Here is a 21,284-nt window from a genome sequence, read left to right on the forward strand (position 1 = left end):
CCTAGTAGGGAAGGGGACAAGGATAAAGTGTGCAATTCCTTACCCCCACAGAGAAGTATCAGTCATCATCAAGGACCATCTAGTCTAAGTTCTTTTCTCACTGCTGCCATCAAGAAGAAGGTACAGGACCAGATTTAGTGGGGCTAGGGCTCCTGGGCTGGAGGCCTTGATGGGCCCCTGCTGACACCCTAAAATGTTGCTGCACCAAGCAAAAAAAGGCAAGAACAAGAGCAAAGGTCGTACTGGTCTAAATATCAAAGCTGTGGACCAAGACATTGGTTTAGTACAATACGTAGGCTATAAACTTACAGGCCTTGAGAGGGAGGACAGAAAGTAATGCAGATTCTTAGGTTGAAGGACAGCATCTAAAGCACTCAAAAATTGAGCAAGGCTTAGTTGGCTTAGTAAACTTATGAGGGAGACAAAGTATGATGTACCCAGTCTTAAATCTTTATTTAACTATTGCTGCACTTACCATAGGCCTTATTTCTCAAACGATGCCAAGCATTTTTATCTAAATATTTTTCTCAACCATGTGTTCTGAGAAAGTAAAATAGAAATGTGAAACAAAAAAAGCCAAGAGAGATGGCATTATGGCAAACTAGGGGACTTGACAATTCTCCAACAATCTTTTTGAAAAATGAGATCTAGCATGTACTAACCTATTGCTGTGCTGTGTGGCTTGCAGGGTAAAGACCACTTGTTAGTAGACACACTCTGACTCAAACTGATTTTGCAGTTCTATATCTATTCTTCCGCTGTCAAACGCTAGTGTAGTGTAGGTCAGTATCGTTTTACTGTGGTGTTCGCTATTTTCTTGCTCTCCTATGTGCTCAGCTGTATGTTTCCAGTCACTAAAGCCAGCTTCAAAGATGGACTGATAGTTACCATCACTGAAGATGCAGCATGCAAGGCAAAACACACAGCAGGTGGAAGGGGAATATAAGAGCCATTGCCTTGATATGTACTCACCATTTACGAGCTTGAGTTTGAAGTGAAATTTGGAGAAAAAAACATCTCTGCTGTTTGTATACTCATTCCGAAGCTTCGATATCCATATCCTTATTCTGGCAGGACCCGGCCCTTTCTTAGCCCAGTATGCTCGAACTGAATCGTCTAAGGTTTCCTTTCCCCAGCAAGCAGGATCAGTGCTGTAAGGATCCTCAGTAGCAGTCACATTAACATTAATGGTGGCCCGACTTGGTTGTTCAGAGGCTTCTGTGGTCGGGAATCCCAAAGACATTCTCTCTGCCTCGTCAACGTTAGCTGCTGACTGTGGCAAGGACGCTAACATTGGTACTAGCGCTAGCTGTTGAACAAGTCTCCATTTGTCCACCGGTATCAGACAGTGACAAGAATGATGGTGCTGCTGCATCATCGAGAACAGGTTCAAAAAATTCTGTCAATTTCAATGTCCTTTTTAATGCTTCTTTCTCACAGTCCTCTTTTTCTTGTTTCTTTTTTCTTTTCTGTGCTCCACTCTCATATTTTCTTGTCCCCCATTATGATAGCTACCTATTTTGGGCCTCTCTGCAGCTCTGGCCCCTGGGCTGCAGCCCAGCCCAGCCCTGCCTAAAGTCCAGCCCTGCTCAGGTTCAAGCGGGTTCAGGACCAGTTATTACCCCTGAACCCCTGAACCATTAGGCTCTTGGAGCAGAGGGGATAACTTCACTTGTCCCATTATTGAAATGCTCCTATAACCTATGAACTCACTTTGCAGGACTCTTCATTTCATATTTTCCATATGTATTGCTTACTTATTTCTATCTATCTATCTATCTATCTATCTATCTATCTATCTATCTATTTATCTATCTATCCATTTAATTACTTTTTTTTCTTTTAATATTTGCATAGTTTGTTGTCTTTTGAACATTGGTTGTTAGTCCATCCTGTTGGGTATGGTCTTTCATTAAATCTATTCTGTTTCTTGCACTTACTGTGAACGTCTGCAAGAAAATTAAGCTCATTATTATACATGATGACATACTATATATGTACTATGATAAAAAATTTACTTTGAGCTTTGAATTTCTCCAGCAACATTTTTGTGGCTCTAAGTTGGTGCATTGGTTTCTTATTGTCACGCTTGTATTTATTTCTGTGTTTATTTATTTATAGATCCAGCTTGGAACAAGCTCTTCCAGCCCAATGAACTGAGCTGCCTAGCAACCCACCTACTAACCCTAGCCTATTCACAGGAGAATATACAATGTCTGATTAATCTATATCTTTGGAATGTGGGAGGAAACCGGAGCTTCTGAAGGAAGCTGATGCGTTTACGGGAAGGAATATTTAAACTCCCTACAGATGACATTGGAATTGAACTCCAAATTCCAATGTAGTAACATCAGGCTAACCGCTGCTCTACTGTAGCACCCTATGTACAGAGGTACAGTTAAAAAAAACTGTCTTCATACTAATGAATTCATCACAGCAGTCCATTGAGGATCAAGAATCAAGGATCAACTTTTCTTGCCATATACAGTACATTTACATGTATTAGGAATTTGTTGTGGTCTGTTGGTACAATTTGCAATGAGAACATTCAACAATTCTATACAATAAAGTTAGAGTTTAATGTACAGATATGAATAAAATGTGCATTAAGTGCATAACTACCAGCATGTAGTTACAATATAGAAGGATGTATTTGCAAGGTAGTACAAGGTAAAACTTGAGCAGTGTGCAAAATAAAGTGTTACAATTACAGAGAAAGTGCACTGCAGGCGAACAATAAAGTGCAAGGCCATAAGGATTGTGAAACCAGAAATGCATCTTAACACACAAGGGAATTGTTCCACAGTTTGTTATGTCTCCATATCCTTTCTGAAAATAAGTTATGCAGAGAGAGATTAACCAATGAATATAAAGAATATATGTGTTTATTTATTGGTCTCACTGCTAGGAGTGTTTATTTTCACTACTGATATGTCCAAATGGTCATCTTCAGTTTACTGCATGACGAGGATATACATATTTGATATAGCTTTCATTAAACTAATCATCCCCCAATGAATAGAGCTGAAATTTCAAGTTATTTCTTGTTATTAATTGTAAAAAGGTAGAAGACCAAAATGAAATTAAAATGTAATATTGCTTTGCTTTAATTCATTTTTGAGTAATCTTTTGTGGCATTATATGCTTTACATACAAACTGCTGAAGGAACTCAGCAGGTCAGGCACTATCTATGGAAATGATGTCAACGTTTAGGGCTGAGACCATTCATCAGGACTGGAAAAGAAGGGAGAAGATGCCAGAGTAAGAAGCAGGGGAGGAGCAGGAGGATGCTACCAGGTGATAGCTGAAGCCACAGATAGGTGTTTTGGGCCAAAATCACGACTGTAATTTTTTTTTGTATAGATGCTACCTGGCTTGCTGAGATCCTGCAGCATTTTGTGTCTGTTGCTTGGATTTCCAGCATCTGCAGATTTTCACTTGTTTGTGATAGTTGAAGTCAGATGTCTGTGTGAAACGGATGAAGTAAGAAGCTGGGAGGTGATAGATGGACAATGTAAAGGTCTGGAGAAGAAGGAATTGGACAGGAGAGGAAAGTGGATCATGGGAGAAAGGGAAGGGGGGCACCAAAGGGAGGCGATAGACAGGTGAGGGGAAGAAGCAAGAAACATGCTTTAGCCAGCTTGTGGTTTATTCTGTTTTCTTTTTAACTACTTCTATCAGATTATATCAGGAGCCTCTCAGTCTGGTGTTTTTTGTTTTAGTTTTAACATCAGCTAACTTTGGGATAGAATTGAAAAGTGCAGTCCTGCACTACTGCAAAGACTCTGTTAATCTTACTTATATAGCTGTCATCCATCTCCACTGAAATGATGTTGTCTTATGCTTTCAAACTTTACAGCACTACAAAATTGACACCTTTTTATTTCAGAGAGACACGCAGGAACTTGAAAAGTGCACTGAATCATGGTTAGCGGGACAGCATTGAACCCTCAAGGGGTCTCAGAGGAAACATAGCCTGCTTTGGAATGTTGTAGGCATATTGCCACAAGTTTGTAAAAATAACCCCTTGTGTTTGTTAGTGTCACCAACCTTTAACTAGTGGTACTGAATGTTGCCATGAACCTACAAAGAAAATATTGTAACACAACCATCACTGGTGCTCTGTTGTAACAAAATCACAAATAGGTTTTCTTAACCTTTCTGTCCTTTTATTTCAAATCTGACAGTTAAAATTCAGTATGAAATGTGATTCAAAATACTCAGTGCATTATCTTCCAATGACTGTCACACCCCTTACACATTGGTAAGGGATGAGTAAGGGGCACTGGGGCACCATGGTATCACAGCAATTAGTGAGATGCTATTACAGCTCAGAGTATTGGAATTCAGATCCAGGAGTTTGTATGTGACCGAGGGTTTCCTCCGGGTGCTCCGGTTTCCTCCCACAGTCCAAAGATGTAACGATTAGTAGGTTACTTGGTCATTATAAATTTTCCTGTGTGAGGCAAAGGAAAAGGCAAGGCTGAGGCAGGGTCGAGGCAAAGTAAAAGTGAGGTCAAGGCATAGTCAAGGCTAAGTCAAGCTGAGCGGAGCAGAGGAGAGGTAGATTCGAGGCCTGTCTGCCTAAACTGAGAGCAAAGTTTGATCAATCCAAGCACCAGGCCAATTTGGAAAGGTCAGATATGGGGAGAAATATGGTGGCAGAGTTCTGGTGCATGGGATGACCTGATGTTTGGATGATTTAAAGGCCGGGCCAGATGGATTGAAAAACCATAGTGTTGAGACCAGCAGCGAGGATTGGAAGGTTTCTGCTTGCAGCTCTGTGATGTTTACGGAGACGTTTGCTCTGTGCTACACTGAAGCTGAGACTGTGGTCTGCTCTGGCTGCTCCAGGGTTTGAATCTGAGGACGGATGTTCGTTCTAAACACAACTTGCTTACTTTTGAGTTGTTCTGGTAAGATCGCAGTGTGTATACATGCAGCAACCTCTCAGGGGCTAACCAAAGGTGTTTTTTTCTTTGTTAAATGTGCTTTTATACATAGTAAGACTACACTTGAACCTAATAACTATGTGTACAGCAGGTCCATTTCATCAGTGAGCAGCTCATTGATTGGAGTAAGTGGTGGTTCAGAGAAGGCAAGTCGGCCCACTAGGCCAAAAGAGTCATGTTGGTCCGTTGGGCCAGGAAGGCCAAGTCAGGCCATTGGGCCAGGGAAGTTGAGATGGGCCATCCAGCCAAGGGATGCAAGTCAGGCTGGCTGTCGAGCCGGGGGATTTGAGTCAGGCCATCGGGGCTAGGGATTCAAGTCGGGCCAGGAGATTTCTGTTGAGTTGTCAGGTTGCAGGAGAAGCAGGATTGGGTTCAGAAGAGCTAACCTGGGTGATGACCATACTGCTGCCCGCTACTCGGAGGCACCAGAGTTGGTGCCTTTGAGTTGACGCGAAGGCGGCGTGTAATGAAACAGTGAGTGAATGTCGTTGATCTTTCTTTCCTGTTGGAACCTGTTTGACATTGATTACTGTAGGCCTACTTCCCTTGTTTGGTGAAAAGACAGGTGATGAGGCAGCAGAGTCACCTTGGCTGTAGCAAGAACTAGGCCTCAATCCTCAGCTTGCATTATAGTATAGCATCCAGACTCAATAGGGGGTAGCTTCACCCTTCAATGCTGCACCTCCAATGTTAGATCAATGGATTTACAGGCTAGACTGCCAGGAACTATGTTCCTTCTAAACTGTGCACGTGTGCGCGTACACACGTTTTTCAACCAGCGCACAAAGGAAATTTATGTGTGCACAAAGGTTGGTTAAGTTCTATTAGTCTAGATAGAGTTTACAAAGAATAGGTAAATGCCAAAGGCAGGAGAGAGAAAAAATAACTGATTGACTTTAATATGTATGTTATTTTGTTGTTATTCTGTGCAGTTTTATGTCAAATATTTTGTAAACCTACATAAACTGTGCCATGTGTGCATTCGGTGCACGCATACTTTTGTCACAGGAAAAAAATTTGCACAACGCAAGATTTTTGCGCACACTGCCTATTAAAAATTAGAGGGAACATTGGCCAGGAACCATCAATTTGCAGGACTTGTTGCTCAGGCTGTTAGACTAAAAATGTGTTTTCTTACACAACTATGTTCTTTTTTTTATCTGTCTCACTATTTTGAATGTGCATTTATGTTTTTGCATCTTGGCCCCAGAAAAACACTGCCTCATTTGGTTGTATCCATGTATGATTTGAATGACAATTAAACTTGACTTGATTTATTGTTTGCACAATTTACTTTTTTCTCTCTCTGAACACCTGGTATTTTTTGATCTTTTATGGGTTCTTTTTGGTTTCTTTGTTTTGTGGCTACCTGTAAGAAGACAAACCTCAAGGTTTGATAATGCTTTGATAATGAATGTATTTTGAACTTTGAACTTTAGTTAGGCTTGGGTTAAATGGATGGCCTGTTGGGCAGCCTGGCTCATTTGGTTGGAAGGGTCTGTTCTAAATAAAAATAAATAAAATTGGTAAATTGGTTTATTATTGTCACGTACCAAAGTACAGTGGCAAAACTTGTCTTGCATTCTGTCTGTATAGATCAATTCATTACAATGGTGCATTGAGGTAGTGCAAGGTAAGACAATAACAGAATGCAGAATAAAATGCTGCAGCTACATGGAAAGAGCTGTGGTAGGTCAACAGTAAGGTGCAAGGTCATAATAGGTTAGGTTGTGTTGTGAGTTCAAGAGTCCATTCTTATCGCACAAGGGAACTGCTGAACAGCGGTAGGACAGAAGCTGTCCTTGAGCCTGGTGGTATGTGCTTTCAGAGGTTCTTACATTCTACCCAAAGGGAGGGGGAAAAGAGAGAATATCCAGTTTTGGAGGGGTCATTGATTTTGCTGGATGCGTTATGGAGGCAGTGATTCAAGGTTCAAGGTTCAAGATTATTTAATGTTATTTCCAGTACACAAGTATAAAGGAGATCAATATAATTTATACTCTGGATCCAATGCAGCACGAAAAATACCCAATAATATTAAGAGCACAATAATAAAAAACACAATAAATATAAATACTTAAGATAGCTTACTCTATATACATTGATTGATTACATGCAGGTAGAGTGACTCTAAGTTTAGTATTGTCAGCACATAAAGTGACTCCATTAGGAAATGATAAAGTAGTAATAGTGGGGTGGTTAGTGAATGGAGGTGGAAGGTCATAGTGAAGTAGATTGTGAGGTCAAGATGCCTCCTATTGGAGTAGAGGACCCGTTCAACAGTCTTATAACAGTGGGATAGGAGCTGACTTTGAACCTGATGGTACATGCTTTCAGGCTGTTGCATCTTCTGCCCATGGAAGGGGGAAGAGAGAATGGAGGGAAAGCTAGTTTCTGTGAAGTACAGAGTTGTGTCCACCACTCTCTGCAGTTTCTCCGCAATAAGTTATTAAACATCATATATTTAATCTTTCGCTTGCAACCCATGTGCCAATAATAAATGTACAATCATGGTCAGGAGAAATTGTACATCATGAAACAGCAGACACAAGTCAGAAGGCAATGCCCTTCACTATTTCAGCTCCAGAAGACATGGAGAAGGGTATCAACGTGACAGGCTTCAGAATAAAGCTGATAGGCAGATTAAAGACAAGTGAAGTTTAATATCATATTCACAAGTACATGTAGACATAAGTGTATTGAAAAACTTGGTCACAGTAGCATCACACGCACAGAGATAAGCAGCATCCACAAAGACACACTTATTACAAGAAAGGGTACATTTTGAACAAAAAGAAGTCATTTAATGCAAAGTGATCAAAGTGGTGATAGTGTTGCTATACTGAGGTAGTGATTAGGGTTGTCCGTGTTGATAGATGTATGGTGGAGAGGATTCTGGCTGGTTCCATCACAGCCTGGTATGAAGGTTCCAATGCACCGGATTACAAGAAGTGGCAAAGGGTTGTTGACTAAGACAACTCCAACTGGGGCACAACCCTTCCCACCATCAGGAACATCCTCAAGTGGCAGTACACCAAGAAGGTAGCATCCATTTCTAAGGACCCTCAGTGTTGCGTATTTAATATTTCAATAATACTGTAAATATGTTGGTGATTAAGCATTCTTTATTTGTTTAAAAAATTCATGACTGGTTAAATGTAAAAATAGGCAACACTCCCATGTGGTATGTGTGCACCTCGCTTAAAGTAACCACATACTAAGACACATATTTCGGATGCGTTTGTCTTTCTTTGAGTTACACTAATGTTTCGAAGTTACAAAACATAACATCCAGGATATGCCCTTTTCTTATAACTACCTTCAGGAGGGGGTACAGGAGACTGATGACTCACACTCATTAATTCAGGAACAGCATCTTTCTACTGCCATCAGATTTATGAATGCCCCATGAACACATGGACACCACCTCATTATTTCCTTTTTTATGCACTATTTATTTTTGTAATTTACAGTAATTTTATGTCTTTGCACTGTACTGCTGCAAAACAAAAATATGTCAGTGGTTATAAACCTAATTCTTATTCTTCTTTATAAACATACAGTACATTATTTTTCATATCACTTTTCTCCTCAGTTGAGCTTGATGTATCAGGTTTCAAGTGGTTCCTCACACATTTTAAATGTTGAATAATGGTAAAGTTGCCAAAAGAATTCTTCAAATTAAAGTGGACAGATAGCTGTCTACTCTAAGCTGAAATGTGACCCACATTTCATTAATATTCTTGAGAGAATCATGACCAACACTTTTGGGGAGATCCCATTAGCTTCATTAATACTGATCTGAACTACCTCTATAAAAAATTTATTAAGGGACAAGAAGATAAAATATCTTTGCTGGTGATATCTGAGAATAGTCTATTTAAGTTTTATATACTGTGAAAGTTATAGCAAGTCTGTGAGTCGGCAGTTTCTGGGATTGTATTCTGTGCAGGCAGGAGTCACAAGGGCTGGTGACCCCTAAGGTATGTAAATCTGTGAGACAGAAATTCGAGGCCTAGTGTTTGAGAACACAGACATCAAAGAATTTGATGTTCAAGGCCTAATGTTTTGGGTTCTAGTTACTGGAGAGTTTGGCATTTGAGGCCTGGTGTTCTGGGTTCCAGTCATTGGAGAGTTTGGCATTTGAGGCCTAGTGTTCAGAGTCTTCATTCAGGGTCTTCATTCGTCGTCATTGCGAAGTCCTGGGGTCAATACCAAAGATCGAAGCCCGAAGGTCGACCAAAGTTTGGAAATCGAGGCCTGATGGTCAGAACCCTGAGTCCACTTTATGGAATTATGGAATTCAAAGTCCAATATACTGTATGCAAATCCACAAATCCACTAGAGGTTGCAGGCTGGAGTCCGGAGACAGTCTGTCCTGAAGTTGAAGGACTGTGCACATGTGTGGGTGAGTGGGAGGGAGGAATGAGACTTGTTTTGCTGTTGCTGTTTTGTTGCTTGTTATGTTCTATGTTATGGAGCATTGTGGGCATGCTATGTTGGTGCGGGAATGGGTGGCGACACTTGTGACCTGCCCCCGGTATATACTTGGGTGTGATAGTTGTTAACGCAAATGACACATTTCACTGTATGTTTCCATGTGCATGTAATAAATAAATCTGTATCTGAATCAGAATCCAAAGTTAAAATCAAAAACTCTGGTATGTTGTACTTTATTTTCATTCTGTGCCAATAAGTAAGCTAATACAGAAAATATTTTATGTAGCGCGCATTGAAAACTGCAAAGACCTTCTCACTGGGGACATTGCTGCATAGTTCACACACATTTGGAATAATGATGAACTACCTTTGAAGTCTCAGAAGCAAAGCTTTGCACCATAATGATAAAGCAGTTATCAATTTAAAGTAAAAACTTCTCCCTCCTCACCTATCAGCACTTTTTTTTAATGTTTATGTATTTTTCCTAGTAGTCATCATCGTACACAATTTTAAAAAATGTCTTTGCACAGAAGCACTAGTTATTCATTTAAAGGTCACTTTATTGAGCATTTTCTTATCTTCAGAAAACATTCATCTATAGCAACTACAACCTCCTAAGTCCATAAAGCAGAGGGTTATGTATGAAATGTAAAAACAAATTTCCTCTTCATTATGATATCCTGGTTTATATGCATGCTTACTGTAATTGTTTAAGCATTTATTGCAGAGAAATACAGGTATGAACTTTACATTTTAATAATTATTTATTAATGTTTTCAAATCAGAATTTGCACTCAAATTTGGCATGTTGTTAATTTACAGATAATAATAGCTGTTATTGTATTGCAATATTTAGCTATTGTACTGATCTTAACAGAACATAGATGATTTGGAGACAGCCTGCGTCTATTAATGGAATTGCTTCAAATTGTCTCTCTTACCTGAACAAAAGAAAAAAAAAGTCTCATGAAATTTATGAGTTATTTAAAGATACAGCACAATAACAAACCCTTCTGGCCCAATGAGCCCACACTATCCAACTACACATATGTGATTAATTAACCAACTAACCTGCAGGCCTTTGGAATATGGGAGGAAACCAAAGCACCTGGAGGAAACCCATAGTCATGTGGCAAATGCACAAATTCTTTACAGCTGGTGGCAAAATTGAACCTGGGTTGCTGGCATTGTGATAACAGTAAGCTGACTGTTATGCTATCAAGCTGAACCAAATCAAGAGATTTAAAGGTCTTCTTACATGAGCTCAAGGTGCTTTTATATTTTCATTCCAAATGGTATTTCTAAAAGCAGTTATTTTTTTAATATGGATATTCATAAAATTGCACACTCAGTGGCCACTTTATTAGGTATGTCCTGTGCCTACTAAAGAGGACATTCAGAGTATATTCGTGGTCTTCTGTTGCTGGAGCCCATCCACTTCAAGTTTCAATGTGTTGTGCATTCAGAGGTATTCTTCTGCACACCACTTTTATAATGCATGATTATTTGAGTTTCTGTCACCTTCCTGTAAGCTTGACCCAGTGGGACCATTCTCCTCTGACCTCTCTCATTAACAAAACTTCTTCGCCCACAAATCTGCTGATCGCTGGATGCTTTTTTTTGTTTCTTTTGTAACATTCTCTATCAACTCTAGAGACTGTCATGCTTGAAAAACCCAGGAGATCAGCAGTTTATGAGATACTCAAAACACACCGTCTGGCGCCAACATGGACAAAGTCACTTAGATCACATTTCTTCCCCATTCACATTAAAGAGCAAGTGTAGAGGTGTACCTAATAAAGTGGCCACAGAGTGTATAAAAATAAGTCAGATTTTAAAGTACAGATATGGAATAAAATGTGCATAAATACATAATATGAATTACTTGTTAGTTGCTGCTCATGTGGGGAAACAACTGTTATCGTAGTGGAATCCTGTATAAACATTTACTGTTGAGCTTTCAATGCAGATTTGCTGTGCTTGCAAACATCATCAAAAAAATCCAAGCAACAAAACACAATCTGTTTTAAAGATGTTCCCAAACGTACTTTAATAATGGAAGATCACGGAAAAGTGCCGAGCAGCTGGTTTTGCAACATTCAGGTAATATTTTGCTCTACTTCTGGCATCCTTAAGTTTTATGAGAGATGAGATCTTACAGTGTAAACACCAGAGATGTCCTCTCAGTTGGCACCAGTTGGACAGATGAGCTGGAAAAAAGGGTCCTTTTTCAATGCATTTGAAAGAGAAGAGGTGGAGAACCTACTTCAAAGGGAAGAGCTTTATTTGTCACTTCTACATCGAAACATTGAGACATACAGTAAAATGCATTGTTAGTGCCAATGACCAACACAGCCCGCAAGTGTTGCCATGTTTCCAGCGCCAATACAGCGTGCCCACAACTTACTTACCTACTAATACAAACAACTTTGGAATATGGGAATAAACCAGAGCACCTGGAGGAAACCCACACAGTCATGGGGAGAACATACAATCTTCATACACAATTGAACCTGGTCACTGGCTCTGTAATACATTATGCTAACCACTACATTACCATGCTGCCCATCAGCCAGGCATAGGTCTGGAAGTCAATAATCAGTTGAGGCTTGCCTGTCTCTAGAAAGAAGCCAATACTGTTCTTATCAGTTCCTTAGGAAGGCAGAATTTCAAAACAAGACAAGGAACCTTTATGTCTCACTCTTGCATTGACTGCCTGTCGGCCTGGGTGTATGTGAAAAGCAATCAGGCTACACAATTGATCATGCACCTCATAGTTTCTGCAAATAATTAAATCACCATGTTCAACACAAGAAATTGAACATGCTGAAATCTAGAGCAACAATCTACTACAGAGTCAATCAGAAAGGATTTGCTTTCCCCTCACTGTTAAGACCATAAGACCATAGATATAGATACAGAATTAGGTTATTCAGCCCATCAAGTCTGCTCCACTATTACATCATAGTTGATTTATGATCCCTCTCAACCTCATTCTACTGCCTTTTTTCTATAACCTTTGACTTCCTGACTAATCAAGAATCTTTCATCCTCCTCTCTAAATATACCCAATGACTTTGACTCCACAGCCATCTGTGGCAATGAACTCCACAGATTCACCAGCCTCTGGCTGAAGAAATTCCTCCTTATCTGTTCTAAGTGGACATCCCTCTAATCTGAGGCAGCGACCTTTGATTGCTGCTCAAGCCACTAGTACCTCCAGAAGATTGTTTGTTGCTCCAAACTGCCATGTCAGCTGACGTGTCCTGATTCACTGAAGCCAGGACTCCAAGTTGTTTGTGATTTATATAAATGACTTGGATGAACATGGAGTAATGAGAAGAGAGCATGTCTCAGTTAGTGAGGTCCTTAATAATGAAAGCCACCTTCTTGAGGTGCTGCCTATTGAAGGTCACTTATTTGGGCCATGGATAGATCCTGTCAAATCTTGATGTCCAGGAACTTGAAGCTGCTCACACTTCCACGGTTGACCCCTCAATGAGGTCTGATGTGTATTCTCCCAGCTGCCCCCTTCCCAGCACCCTGCAGTCTCAGTCTGAAATATCAAAGTTCAAAGTAAAATTTATTATCAGTGTACATACATTTCACCACATACAACCCTGAGGTTATTTTTCTGCAGGCATACTTAAAAATTTATAGAACAGTAACTGTAAACATCAGGAACTGTTAACTACAAACAAATTGTGCAAATGCAGATATAAAGAAAGAGCAATAAATAACGAGCATGAAATAACAATATAACAAAGTCATTAAAAGAGTGTAGCTATCCCCTTTTGTTCAAGATTCTGATGGTTGAGGGGCAGTAACTGTTCTTGAGCCTGGTAATGTGAGTCCTGAGGCACCTCTACCTTCTACCTGATGGCAGCAGCAAGAAAAGAGAATATGGCCTGGGTGGTGAGGATCATTGATGATTGATGCTGCTTTTCTACGGCAACGTTTCATGCAGGTGTGCTTAATGGTTCGGAGGGTTTTACCCATAATGCACTGGGATGAATCCACTAACTTATGCAGGATTTTCCACTCAAAGGCATTGATGTTCCCACACCAGACCATAATGCAACCAGCCAACACACTTCCCACCACACATCCATAGAAGTTTGCCAAGGTTTTCCATGACGTGCCTAACTTCCACAGACTCCTGAGGAAGTAGAGCACTGTCTTGCTTTCTTCGCAATAATATGCATATGATGGGTCCAGTACAGGTCCTCTGAGATAGTGACACCCAGGAATTTAAAGTTCCTGACCCTCTACACCTCTGATTCTCCGATGATTACTGATCAGAGACCTTTTGTTTCCATCTCTTGAAATCTACAATCAGTTCCTTAGTCTTATTGATCAAGGAACTGAGAGGTTGTTGTTATTACATCACTCAGCCAAGTATTCATTTTCCCTCCTCTATGTTGATTCATCACTACCTTTGATGCAGCCCACAAAAGTGGTGTCATCAGCAAACTTGCACATGGTGTAGGAGCTGTACTTAGCCACACAGTCGTAGGTGTAAAGCAAGTAGAGCAGGGGGCTAAGTACACATCCCTGCGGTGCTCCTGTGCCGATGGAGATTGTGGAAGAGATGTTTTTGCCAATCCAAACTGACTGGGGTCTACAAGTGAGCAAACCCAGGATCCAATTGCACATGGGGTTATTGAGGCCCGTGTCTTAGAGTTTACTGATTAGTTTTGAGGGGATGATGGTATCACATGCCGAGCTGTAGTGGATAAAGAACACCCTGATCTTTGTTGTCCAGATGTTTCAAGGCTGTGTGAAGAGCCAGTGAGATATCATCTGCTGTAGACCTGTTGCTTCAGTAGGTGAAATGGAATGGATCCAAGTCACCATTCAGGCAGGAGGTGATATGCTTTACCACCAGCCTCTCAAAACACTTCATCACTGTGGGTCTAAGTGCCACTGGGTGATGGTCATTTAGACAAGTCACCATGCTCTTCTTGGTCAACTGTTTATGAATGTCAAGTGTTCTTATTGGTCAATTGTTTATTAGTTTCCATAGATGCTGGTTGACCTGCTGTGTTTCACAGGCATTTTGTGTGTGTTACTCTGTATTTCCAACATCTGCAGAATCTCTTGCGTCGACAGTCAATTCCTTAGTCTTGTTGATAATGAGTGTAAGATTGATGCTGTAAAACCACTCAACTATCTCATCCTTGAGCCAGAGAGTGAAATCTTGTTGTTACAAATAACATGAAGGTTGTGAAAAGACCTGGATAGATGTGGATATGGAAAGGATGTTTCCCTTAGTAGGAGAGAATAGGATCAAAGGGCATGGCCTCAGAATAAAGAACAGAAATGAGGAAGAATTTCCTCAAAGGTGAAAATTTTCCTGGTCATGAAAACAACTGCTAAATCCCATATCCTGATGAAGGGTCTTGGCCAGTTCCATTGATGCTGCCTGACCTATTGAGCTCCTCCAACATTTTGTGTGTGTTACTCTGGATTTCCAGCATCTGCAGAATCCCTTGTGTTTATAAACACACCCTAGCCTTTTCTATTTTAAGATGTTCCTCCAAAGTCCCCACATAACCCACAATTTTGATCCAATATGTTCAAAATCTGTAACCCAGTTACGGTTGATAGCACTGAATCCCTGGTGACAAAGTATAAGAGTACAGAGCTGAAATGAGCCTGGATATGTATAGTCTTTTGAAACATTCATCGATACACTGTAATAGATCCCATCAACATTAATGAATTTCTTGGATGTTCATCATAATTTCCATGTAGCCAATGAAAGATGAATCCCAAAGATTTAATATATCAAGTATGTTAGGAATTTTATCAGAATCAGAATCAGGTTTATTATTGCTGACAGATGTCGTGAAATTTTATGAAGGACTGCAAAGAACTCTATTAAACTGCCACGATTGAAGAAGGAATGCTTGGCAATATATAAATTTGACTAGTTTTCAAACAAGCTTTGACAATATTCTGGGAAGAGGCTATGTAATGGGTAATGCAATGCAGGGAGAATAATGCTCTGTTAAATCAATTGCATTTGATGTTCGATAGCACCAAATTTCAATCTACTGGCAAAAGTGTGTTAAATGAATGAGCAACGATTACTGGTAAAAAATTCAACAAGCAAGAGATGAAATCATTGACCCTGATAAGTAAGTGAATAGCAGCCTTGCTCCTGGTGCCGACTGTGAATAGATCATGTTCTGAAGCTGTCTGTGTGTTTGCAAGAGGAGAAGTGCAAAAGTAAGGCTCAGCCGTAGGACTAAGTTTAGCCTGAAGGAAAACTAGTCAAAGTAGTGGACTGCTAGCATGGGGAACACAATGGGCTGAATGGCAGCAGAGGAGAACAGTAGTTAGAAATGATTTGGGTGTTGAATCTGTGGAATTCATTGCTACAGACAACTGTGGAGGCCAAGTAATTGGGTATATTTAAAGCAGAGGTTGATACTTCCTTGATTATCAAGGATGTCAAAGGTTACATGGATGAAAGAAAAATAGAGGGTTATGGGGTAGTGTGGGTTTAGTACTTTTTTAAAGGCATATATGGGCCTGTACTGTGCTGTAGTATTCTAGTGTCTAGTGTCTAGTGGCTAGTGTTACGGGGAGAAGGCAGGAGAATGTGCTTGAGAGGAATAGTAAAGCAGGTATGATTGAATGGGGGAGATGAATCAATGGGCTGAATGGGCCTAATTCTGCTACTGTATTGTATGTCTTATGGTCTCAGTGCAATGCTCCATAGAGCTGGCTATAAGATTGGAGTTCAATTCCTACTGCAAACTTCCTCTCACATTCCAAAAACATACAGATTAGGGTGAGTGACTCATGGGCATGTTATGTTGGTGCCAGAATCATTGTGAAACTTGTGAGCCACCCACAGCACACTGTAGGTTATTGACACAAATAACGCATGTTATTGCATGTATCAATGTTTCGATGTAAACATGTAACATACAAAGCTAATTTTTATCATTAAAAGATCTACCAAATACCTGCTCAGATAAATCAACTTTGGCTGGTCTCTTCTTTTTAATAAATTGTCCCTTATTTCAAATATCCACTCTATGTGGTCTTTCAGTTTACTTCAACACAGACGTTAAATGTTACAGATGGGAGGAAATAGGGTTACTCCTACATTTAAAGTCAGCTCCTCAAGTGCAGATTTCCAAGAATGTATTACCAGTTGGACAGAAGATTAGTTGGCAAGATCGCTAGAAGCCTTTTTAATGGAAAAAAATAGAGGGCGGGGTGTTTTGTGTCAATAGGACGGAACGGTAGTGCAGCGATCAGCATAATGCTATTACAATGCCAGCTATAAGATTGGAATTCAATTCCTGCTGCTGCCTGTAAGAAGTTTGTACGTTCAACTGGTGAGCACGTAAGTTTCCCCCGGGTGCTCTGGTTTCCTCCCACATTCCTCGGATGTATGGGTTAGGGTTAGTAAGTAGAGGACATGCTATGTTGGCACCGGAAGAGTGGTGACACTGGAGGGCAGCACAATCCTTGCTGATTTGAATTCGCACAAATGATGTATTTCACTGTGTGTTTCGATGTGCATATGACAAATAAAGTTAATCTTCTAACCTATAAGAGGGAAAATGCAGGAAGGCTTTTTTCATTGAGTTTGGATGAGACTAGAACTAGAGGTCATGGGTGAAAGATGAAAGGTGAAATGTATAAGGGAAACATTAGGGGGAAATTCTTCACTCGGAGGGTGGAGAGAATATGGAATGAACTGCCTGTGGAAGTGGTAGATATGGGTTTAATTTCACATTTAAGTTGAATTTGCATAGGCACATGGGTGGAAGGCTGTGAAGGGTAATGGTCTGGGTACAGGTCAAAGGAACTAGGCAGATTAATAGTTCAGCATGGACTAGATGAGCCAAAAGGTCCGTTTCTGTGCTGTAACGCTCCATGACTCTGTGACTCTGTGAAGGGTCTTGGCCTGAACTGTCAACTGTTCATTCCTTTCCATAATATTGACTGACCTGCTAAGTCCCTGTTTTCTGAAGTCAATGCTAAGTAAGTAGTCTTGAAGTCATTGCAAAGTGATTGAGCTTCTGGCACAGACGCTCTTGAAAATTTTCCACCTGCTATAAATGCATGAAAACAAGATTTGTTACCTTAATGGAACAAGCAGTGCATAAAAATCAATCAACAACTAACCAGCAGGTAATCAATTAAGCTTTTGAACAGCACAGGCATGAGGTCCTGAGTACCACTCGCAAAATGCTGGAGGAACTCAGCAGATCAGGCAGCATCTATGGAGAGGAATAAACAAGGCATTACCCTTCATCATGACTGGTAAGGAAGGGGGGAGAAACTGGAATAAGAAGGTGGGGTTAGAAGGTGGTACTTTTTCTTTTTGCATTTGGACAATTCAACGTCTTTTCTGCATTGGTTGGTTGACTTTTTGTGTGTGTTTTTCGTTGATTCTATTGTTTTTCTTTGTGTTTACTGTGAATGGCCGCAGGAAAATTCGTCTCAGGGTAGTATATTGTGACATATACGTACTTTGACAATAATATTTCTTCGAACTTTGAACATTGAACTTTGATAAATTCTAGCCATGAACTATGTTGCCAACATCTCAAGATCTGGTATTCCCTCCTGAAGTTGTTTTTGCCTCTCTCCCTCTCTCTCTCTCTTCCCTCAACAAAGTTGCTTCTTAAACTGCTATCTAGCTGGACATGCTTTAGGTCAGTGTCCGCCTGTCCTGGGGTTGGGAGCCCGTCTGTGTGTAGATGGAAAGCGGCTTGTTTTGCTATCGTTGTTACTGCTTGTATTGTTCTGCCAAGCATTATGGACATGCTAGGTTGGCACCAGAATATGTAGCATTGCTTGTGGGCTGACCCCAGCATTTCTTGAGGACATGTTGGTTCTAAACACAAATGGTGCAATTCACTGTATATATGATATATACATGTACATATGATGTATATACAAACATTTGTATATATATGATAAATAAGTAAATCTAAATCTTGACATTTGCAGGCTGTCCAGCATGCTCTTCACTGACTTGATTTGATGCAAGCAACGCATTTCACTGTATGCTTTGATATTTTAATGTACATGTGACAAATAAAGCTAATTTTTTATTAAAAAAACAATATTCATTAATGCACCAACATTTGATGAATAAAGCTCTACATTGGGAGAGGAAAGCTTTTGGTGTAGTTTTCATGTTCCCTCTTTGAGAAATCATCTACTTACAATTTCCATGTTGTTATATGGGTATTAATTTGAAGATAAAATTTGATGTTATAACTTTCGTGACAATGGCTCATGGAGTCTCTGCAATTAGTTAATAATCGAGGCAATTTTCAGATAAATGGTGGAATTAGGATTAGAAATCAGGAGGTAGGTTTTAGTACGTACTTCATTTAGCCTTCAAGCAGATAATTAATTGTTCTATAATTTTAAATTGATGCTAATGAACTGTTGAGCTTTATTTTTTCAAGTATTTGGTTTGGCACTATTTCTTCTTAATAAATAATATTAAATGAATCAAATCAGGTTTATTATTATTGACATAATGTTGTGAAAATTGTTATTCTGCAGCAGCAATACAGTGCAATACATAAAATACACAATAAATTATGATAAGAAATATATCTTAAAAGTATATATGTAGTGCAACAAGAAAGCTAAGAAGAGTGAGGTAGTGCTCATGGGTTCATAATCCATTCATAAATATGATGGTGGAGGAGAAGAAGCTGGTCCTAAAATGCTGAGTTTGTGTTTTTCAGGCTTCTGTGTCTCTTCTCTGATGGTAGCAATGAGAAGAGGACTTGTCCTGGGTGGTGGGGGTCCTTAATGACAAATACTGCCTTTTGAGGCATCGCCATTTGTACATGCTCTTGATAGTGGGGAGGTTTATGCCCATGATAGAGTTCAAAGTTCAAAGTCAATTTATTATTAAAGTACCTATACATTACCATATACAGCCCTGAGATTTGTTTTCCTGTAGGTATATGCATAAGTCCAATTAACAAAATAAAATGAATGAAAGACTGCACCCAACAGGACAGACAAACAGCCAATGTGCAAAAGGTAAAAAACTGTTCAAATACAAAAGAGAAAAAATAAGAAAAATAAATAACAATGCAATAAATATCAAAACAAGAGACGAAGAGTCCTTGAACGTGAGTCCATCAGTTGAGAGAATATTTCAGTGATGGAACAAGTGAAGTTGAGTGAAATCTTCTCCTCTGGTTTAAGTGCCTGATGGCTGAGGGGCAATAATTGTTCCTGAACCTGATGGTGTAGGTCTAGAGACTCCTGTACCATCTTCCTGATCACAGAAGTGAGAAATGAGCATGGCCTGGGTGGTAAGTGTCCTTGTTGATGGATACTGCTTTCCTCTGACACAGCCCCGTGTAGATGTTCTCAATAGTGGTGTTGAGATTACTCTGCAAGAAAAGTATTATCAGATAAGAAGTTCTGGTGCCTGGCTTATCTGAGTGCAATTCTATTTCTTTTCTACGGAGGACTCAACAGGTCAGGCAGCATCTGTGGAAAAAGATCGGTCGACGTTTCGGGCCGGAACCCCTTGTCCTGAAACGTCGACCGATCTTTTTCCACGGATGCTGCCCGACCTGCTGAGTTCCTCCAGCGTGTTGTGAGTGTTGCTTTGACCCCAGCATCTGCAAATTATTTTGTGTTTACTGTTTCTTTTCTAGACATGAACTATTCTACAGATGACAGAAGTCCTGAGCAACAGGGCAGCATGGTAGTGCAGCAGCTAGAATGAGAGTCTACAGTACCAGTGACCCAGGAAAAATACCGGCCATGGTCTGTATCGAGCTTGTACACACTCCCTCCCAACTCCCACTGTGATCAGATGCGTTTCCACTGGTGCTTCATTTTCCTCCCACAACCCCAAGGCATACAGGAGGTTAGGGTCAGTATCTTGTTGGCATGTTATGTTGGCACTGGAAGCATGCTGACACTTGTGGGCTGTCCCCAGCACATCCTTGGATTGTGTTGGTCATTGACTCAAATGAGGCATTTCACTGTATGTTTTGATCTACATGTGATAAATAAACCTAATCTGCAGCTTTCAACACTCACAAAAAGCTGGAGGAACTCAGCAGGTCTGGCAGCACCTGTAGAGGGGAATAAATTGTCAAAAGGGCTATGACATTTCTGAACTGATGAAAGGTTCTGGGCTGACACACCGTCTGTTTTCTCCTCCACAGATGCTGCCTGACTTGCTAATTTAGAACATAAAACATAGAATGTTATTGCACAGTACAGGTCTTTCAGTGCATGATGTCATAGCAGCCTTTTAAACTACTCTAAGATCAATCTTTCCTCCTACTTATCCCTATGTTTTTCAATCATCCATTAGTCTATCTAAGAGTTTCTTAAATCCCCTTAATGTATCTGCTTCTACCACCCCAGTAAGGCGATCTATGAACCCACCACTCTCTGTGTAAAGAACTTATCTCTGAAATCTTCCCTATACTTTCCTCCAATTACCTCAAAATTATGTCCCATGTATTAGCCATCACTGTCCTGGGATAAAGTCTCTGGCTATCCACCCCATCATCTTATGCCTCTTATCATCTTTTAGACTTCAAAGTTTTTTGTGTTGGTCCATTACTTTGCTATTGGCTTATTGATTAGATCAGATTAAGTATTAGATTTACTGTCACTTGTACATTGCAACATTGAAGCATACATGGAATACTTCACAAATTTGCATGAATACTGTTTGAGAAAAAGACTTGGTTTTATGTGATACCTTTAACACAGTAGACTATCCAATGTGATCAGTTGCATTGACACTGATTTCCAAAGGGATTAGAATCAATAAAAAAACCTTGATCAATAAACCACTGATGAAGAGTCTTGGCACGAAATAGCAAATTTTCGTAACACTTAATAAATGCTGC

This window comes from Mobula hypostoma, chromosome 2 (assembly GCF_963921235.1).
Source record: "Mobula hypostoma chromosome 2, sMobHyp1.1, whole genome shotgun sequence".
NCBI classification, from domain to species: domain Eukaryota; kingdom Metazoa; phylum Chordata; class Chondrichthyes; order Myliobatiformes; family Myliobatidae; genus Mobula; species Mobula hypostoma.